This window comes from Cucurbita pepo, chromosome 7 (assembly GCF_057944985.1).
Source record: "Cucurbita pepo subsp. pepo isolate OVF chromosome 7, ASM5794498v1, whole genome shotgun sequence".
NCBI lineage: Eukaryota > Viridiplantae > Streptophyta > Magnoliopsida > Cucurbitales > Cucurbitaceae > Cucurbita > Cucurbita pepo.
This window is the reverse complement of record NC_141804.1, coordinates 12,016,417-12,024,230: the sequence shown is the minus strand read 5'-3', so window position 1 is coordinate 12,024,230 and position 7,814 is coordinate 12,016,417.

Sequence of the window (7,814 nt, the reverse complement as noted above, 5' to 3'; positions counted from 1 at the left end):
CCTTTGAGACAGGGTCGTTAACTCGATCTGAAAAGTTGTTTTCTCGTTTTAGAATCATACCATATCCACTAAAGATTGTCCTAAGCTTAAAATATGGAAGAAAAAAAAAACAATTACTCGTGTCGAAAAGACTTCACAACCTCAACCCTTACGAAAAGACCCTCGTGGAGGCACCCGAATCACTATATGAAAAACCTTTGTTTCTTTCGATGTTTTTCGACAAATCTGTAAGGAAACGCTCAAGTTTATGACTCTTACACATATAAATGGTTAAAATACGAATTTTTTTCACTTACGCTTCCGGGCCATGTTGCACTCAAATTCCATAGGTGTTAACATAGGAACTTTTTTCCCCTTTGAGACAGGGTCGTTAACTCGATCTGAAAAGTTGTTTTCTCGTTTTAGAATCATACCATATCCACTAAAGATTGTCCTAAGCTTAAAATATGGAAGAAAAAAAACATTTACTCTTGTCGAAAAGACTTCACAACCTCAACCCTTACGAAAAGACCCTCGTGGAGGCACCCGAATCACTATCTGAAAAACCTTTGTTTCTTTCGATGTTTTTCGACGAATCTGTAAGGAAACGCTCAAGTTTACGACTCTTAAAAATATAAATGGTTAAAATACGAATTTTTTTCACTTTCGCTTCCGGGCCATTTTGCACCCAAATTCCATAGGTGTTAACAAAGGAACATTTTTCCCCTTTGAGACAGGGTCGTTAACTCGATCTGAAAGGTTGTTTTCTCGTTTTAGAATCATACCATATCCACTAAAGATTGTCCTAAGTTTAAAATATGGAAGAAAAAAAACATTTACTCGTGTCGAAAAGACTTCACAACCTCGACCCTTACGAAAAGACCCTTGTGGAGGCACCCGAATCACTATCTGAAAAACCTTTGTTTCTTTCGATGTTTTTCGACGAATCTGTAAGGAAACGCTCAAGTTTATGACTGTTACACATATAAATGGTTAAAATACGAATTTTTTTCACTTTCGCTTCCGAGCCATTTTGCACTCAAATTCCATAGGTGTTAACATAGGAACTTTTTTCCCCTTTGAGACAGGGTCGTTAACTCGATCTGAAAAGTTGTTTTCTCGTTTTAGAATCATACCATATCCACTAAAGATTGTCCTAAGCTTAAAATATGGAAGAAAAAAAACATTTACTCGTGTCGAAAAGACTTCACAACCTCGACCCTTACGAAAAGACCCTTGTGGAGGCACCCGAATCACTATCTGAAAAACCTTTGTTTCTTTCGATATTTTTCGACGAATCTGTAAGGAAACGCTCAAGTTTATGACTCTTACACATATAAATGGTTAAAATACGAATTTTTTTCACTTTCGCTTCCGGGCCATTTTGCACTCAAATTCCATAGGTGTTAACAAAGTAACTTTTTTCCCCTTTGAGACAGGGTCGTTAACTCGATCTGAAAAATTGTTTTCTCGTTTTAGAATCATACCATATCCACTAAAGATTGTCCTAAGCTTAAAATATGGAAGAAAAAAAACATTTACTCGTGTCGAAAAGACTTCACAACCTCAACCCTTACGAAAAGACCCTCGTGGAGGTACCCGAATCACTATCTGAAAAACCTTTGTTTCTTTCGATGTTTTTCGATGAATCTGTAAGGAAACATTCAAGTTTACGACTCTTACACATATAAATGGTTAAAATACAAATTTTTTTCACTTTCGCTTCCGGGCCATTTTGCACTCAAATTCCATAAGTGTTAACATTGGAACTTTTTTCCCCTTTGAGACAGGGTCGTTAACTCGATCTGAAAAGTTGTTTTCTCGTTTTAGAATCATACCATATCCACTAAAGATTGTCCTAAGCTTAAAATATGGAAGAAAAAAAAACAATTACTCGTGTCGAAAAGACTTCACAACCTCAACCCTTACGAAAAGACCCTCGTGGAGGCACCCGAATCACTATATGAAAAACCTTTGTTTCTTTCGATGTTTTTCGACGAATCTGTAAGGAAACGCTCAAGTTTATGACTCTTACACATATAAATGGTTAAAATACGAATTTTTTTCACTTACGCTTCCGGGCCATGTTGCACTCAAATTCCATAGGTGTTAACATAGGAACTTTTTTCCCCTTTGAGACAGGGTCGTTAACTCGATCTAAAAATTTGTTTTCTCGTTTTAGAATCATACCATATCCACTAAAGATTGTCCTAAGCCTAAAATATGGAAGAAAAAAAAATATTTACTCGTATCGAAAAGACTTCACAACCTCAACCCTTACGAAAAGACCCTCGTGGAGGCACCCGAATCACTATCTGAAAAACCTTTGTTTCTTTCGATGTTTTTCGACGAATCTGTAAGGAAACGGTCAAGTTTACGACTCTTAAAAATATAAATGGTTAAAATATGAATTTTTTTCACTTTCGCTTCCGGGCCATTTTGCACCCAAATTCCATAGGTGTTAACAAAAGAACATTTTTCCCCTTTGAGACACTGTCGTTAACTCGATCTGAAAAGTTGTTTTCTCGTTTTAGAATCATACCATATCCACTAAAGATTGTCCTAAGTTTAAAATATGGAAGAAAAAAAACATTTACTCGTGTCGAAAAGACTTCACAACCTCGACCCTTACGAAAAGACCCTTGTGGAGGCACCCGAATCACTATCTGAAAAACCTTTGTTTCTTTCGATGTTTTTCGACGAATCTGTAAGGAAACGCTCAAGTTTATGACTCTTACACATATAAATGGTTAAAATACGAATTTTTTTCACTTTCGCTTCCGGGCCATTTTGCACTCAAATTCCATAGGTGTTAACATAGGAACTTTTTTCCCCTTTGAGACAGGGTCGTTAACTCGATCTGAAAAGTTGTTTTCTCGTTTTAGAATCATACCATATCCACTAAAGATTGTCCTAAGGTTAAAATATGGAAGAAAAAAAAATATTTACTCGTATCGAAAAGACTTCACAACCTCAACCCTTACGAAAAGACCCTCGTGGAGGCACCCGAATCACTATATGAAAAACCTTTGTTTCTTTCGATGTTTTTCGACGAATCTGTAAGGAAACGCTCAAGTTTATGACTCTTACACATATAAATGGTTAAAATACGAATTTTTTTCACTTACGCTTCCGGGCCATGTTGCACTCAAATTCCATAGGTGTTAACATAGGAACTTTTTTCCCCTTTGAGACAGGGTCGTTAACTCGATCTAAAAATTTGTTTTCTCGTTTTAGAATCATACCATATCCACTAAAGATTGTCCTAAGCCTAAAATATGGAAGAAAAAAAAATATTTACTCGTATCTAAAAAAGACTTCACAACCTCAACCCTTACGAAAAGACCCTCGTGGAGGCACCCGAATCACTATCTGAAAAACCTTTGTTTCTTTCGATGTTTTTCGACGAATCTGTAAGGAAACGGTCAAGTTTACGACTCTTAAAAATATAAATGGTTAAAATATGAATTTTTTTCACTTTCGCTTCCGGGCCATTTTGCACCCAAATTCCATAGGTGTTAACAAAAGAACATTTTTCCCCTTTGAGACACTGTCGTTAACTCGATCTGAAAAGTTGTTTTCTCGTTTTAGAATCATACCATATCCACTAAAGATTGTCCTAAGTTTAAAATATGGAAGAAAAAAAACATTTACTCGTGTCGAAAAGACTTCACAACCTCGACCCTTACGAAAAGACCCTTGTGGAGGCACCCGAATCACTATCTGAAAAACCTTTGTTTCTTTCGATGTTTTTCGACGAATCTGTAAGGAAACGCTCAAGTTTATGACTCTTACACATATAAATGGTTAAAATACGAATTTTTTTCACTTTCGCTTCCGGGCCATTTTGCACTCAAATTCCATAGGTGTTAACATAGGAACTTTTTTCCCCTTTGAGACAGGGTCGTTAACTCGATCTGAAAAGTTGTTTTCTCGTTTTAGAATCATACCATATCCACTAAAGATTGTCCTAAGGTTAAAATATGGAAGAAAAAAAAATATTTACTCGTATCGAAAAGACTTCACAACCTCAACCCTTACGAAAAGACCCTCGTGGAGGCACCCGAATCACTATATGAAAAACCTTTGTTTCTTTCGATGTTTTTCGACGAATCTGTAAGGAAACGCTCAAGTTTACGACTCTTAAAAATATAAATGGTTAAAATACGAATTTTTTTCACTTTCGCTTCCGGGCCATTTTCCACCCAAATTCCAAAGGTGTTAACAAAGGAACATTTTTCCCCTTTGAGACAGGGTCGTTAACTCGATCTGAAGAGTTGTTTTCTCGTTTTAGAATCATACCATATCCACTAAAGATTGTCCTAAGTTTAAAATATGGAAGAAAAAAAATATTTACTCGTGTCGAAAAGACTTCACAACCTCGACCCTTACGAAAAGACCATTGTGGAGGCACCCGAATCACTATCTGAATAACCTTTGTTTCTTTCGATGTTTTTCGACGAATCTGTAAGGAAACGCTCAAGTTTATGACTCTTACACATATAAATGGTTAAAATACGAATTTTTTTCACTTTCGCTTCCGGGCCATTTTGCACTCAAATTCCATAGGTGTTAACATAGGAACTTTTTTCCCCTTTGAGACAGGGTCGTTAACTCGATCTGAAAAGTTGTTTTCTCGTTTTAGAATCATACCATATCCACTAAAGATTGTCCTAAGGTTAAAATATGGAAGAAAAAAAAATATTTACTCGTATCGAAAAGACTTCACAACCTCAACCCTTACGAAAAGACCCTCGTGGAGGCACCCGAATCACTATCTGAAAAACCTTTGTTTCTTTCGATGTTTTTCGACGAATCTGTAAGGAAACGCTCAAGTTTACGACTCTTAAAAATATAAATGGTTAAAATACGAATTTTTTTCACTTTCGCTTCCGGGCCATTTTCCACCCAAATTCCAAAGGTGTTAACAAAGGAACATTTTTCCCCTTTGAGACAGGGTCGTTAACTCGATCTGAAGAGTTGTTTTCTCGTTTTAGAATCATACCATATCCACTAAAGATTGTCCTAAGTTTAAAATATGGAAGAAAAAAAATATTTACTCGTGTCGAAAAGACTTCACAACCTCGACCCTTACGAAAAGACCATTGTGGAGGCACCCGAATCACTATCTGAATAACCTTTGTTTCTTTCGATGTTTTTCGACGAATCTGTAAGGAAACGCTCAAGTTTATGACTCTTACACATATAAATGGTTAAAATACGAATTTTTTTCACTTTCGCTTCCGGGCCATTTTGCACTCAAATTCCATAGGTGTTAACATAGGAACTTTTTTCTCCTTTGAGACAGGGTCGTTAACTCGATCTGAAAAGTTGTTTTCTCGTTTTAGAATCATACCATATCCACTAAAGATTGTCCTAAGCTTAAAATATGGAAGAAAAAAAACATTTACTCGTGTCGAAAAGACTTCACAACCTCAACCCTTACGAAAAGACCCTCGTGGAGGCACCCGAATCACTATCTGAAAAACCTTTGTTTCTTTCGATGTTTTTCGACGAATCTGTAAGGAAACGCTCAAGTTTACGACTCTTAAAAATATAAATGGTTAAAATACGAATTTTTTTCACTTTCGCTTCCGGGCCATTTTGCACCCAAATTCCATAGGTGTTAACAAAGGAACATTTTTCCCCTTTGAGACAGGGTCGTTAACTCGATCTGAAAAGTTGTTTTCTCGTTTTAGAATCATACCATATCCACTAAAGATTGTCCTAAGTTTAAAATATGGAAGAAAAAAAACATTTGATCGTGTCGAAAAGACTTCACAACCTCGACCCTTACGAAAAGACCCTTGTGGAGGCACCCGAATCACTATCTGAAAAACCTTTGTTTCTTTCCATGTTTTTCGACGAATCTGTAAGGAAACGCTCAAGTTTATGACTCTTACACATATAAATGGTTAAAATACGAATTTTTTTCACTTTCGCTTCCGAGCCATTTTGCACTCAAATTCCATAGGTGTTAACATAGGAACTTTTTTCCCCTTTGAGACAGGGTCGTTAACTCGATCTGAAAAGTTGTTTTCTCGTTTTAGAATCATACCATATCCACTAAAGATTGTCCTAAGCTTAAAATATGGAAGAAAAAAAACATTTACTCGTGTCGAAAAGACTTCACAACCTCAACCCTTAAGAAAAGACCCTCGTGGAGGTACCCGAATCACTATCTGAAAAACCTTTGTTTCTTTCGATGTTTTTCGACGAATCTGTAAGGAAACATTCAAGTTTACGACTCTTACACATATAAATGGTTAAAATACAAATTTTTTTCACTTTCGCTTCCGGGCCATTTTGCACTCAAATTCCATAAGTGTTAACATTGGAACTTTTTTCCCCTTTGAGACAGGGTCGTTAACTCGATCTGAAAAGTTGTTTTCTCGTTTTAGAATCATACGATATCCACTAAAGATTGTCCTAAGCTTAAAATATGGAAGAAAAAAAAACATTTACTCGTGTCGAAAAGACTTCACAACCTCAACCCTTACGAAAAGACCCTCGTGGAGGCACCCGAATCACTATATGAAAAACCTTTGTTTCTTTCGATGTTTTTCGACGAATCTGTAAGGAAACGCTCAAGTTTATGACTCTTACACATATAAATGGTTAAAATACGAATTTTTTTCACTTACGCTTCCGGGCCATGTTGCACTCAAATTCCATAGGTGTTAACATAGGAACTTTTTTCCCCTTTGAGACAGGGTCGTTAACTCGATCTAAAAAGTTGTTTTCTCGTTTTAGAATCATACCATATCCACTAAAGATTGTCCTAAGCGTAAAATATGGAAGAAAAAAAAATATTTACTCGTATCGAAAAGACTTCACAACCTCAACCCTTACGAAAAGACCCTCGTGGAGGCACCCGAATCACTATCTGAAAAACCTTTGTTTCTTTCGATGTTTTTCAACGAATCTGTAAGGAAACGCTCAAGTTTACGACTCTTAAAAATATAAATGGTTAAAATACGAATTTTTTTCACTTTCGCTTCCGGGCCATTTTGCACCCAAATTCTATAGGTGTTAACAAAGGAACATTTTTCCCCTTTGAGACAGGGTCGTTAACTCGATCTGAAGAGTTGTTTTCTCGTTTTAGAATCATACCATATCCACTAAAGATTTTCCTAAGCTTAAAATATGGAAGAAAAAAACATTTACTCGTGTCGAAAAGACTTCACAACCTCGACCCTTACGAAAAGACCCTCGTGGAGGCACCCGAATGACTATGTGGAAAACCTTTGTTTCTTTCGATGTTTTTCGACGAATCTGTAAGGAAACGCTCAAGTTTACGACTCTTAAAAATATAAATGGTTAAAATACTAATTTTTTTTACTTTCGCTTCCGGGCCAATTTGCACTCAAATTCCATAGGTGTTAACAGAGGAACTTTTTTCCCCTTTGAGACAGGGTCGTTAACTCGATCTGAAAAGTTGTTTTCTCGTTTTAGAATCATACCATATCCACTAAAGATTGTCCTAAGCGTAAAATATGGAAGAAAAAAAAATATTTACTCGTATCGAAAAGACTTCACAACCTCAACCCTTACGAAAAGACCCTCGTGGAGGCACCCGAATCACTATCTGAAAAACCTTTGTTTCTTTCGATGTTTTTCGACGAATCTGTAAGGAAACGCTCAAGTTTACGACTCTTAAAAATATAAATGGTTAAAATACTAATTTTTTTTACTTTCGCTTCCGGGCCAATTTGCACTCAAATTCCATAGGTGTTAACACAGGAACTTTTTTCCCCTTTGAGACAGGGTCGTTAACTCGATCTGAAAAGTTGTTTTCTCGTTTTAGAATCATACCATATCCACTAAAGATTGTC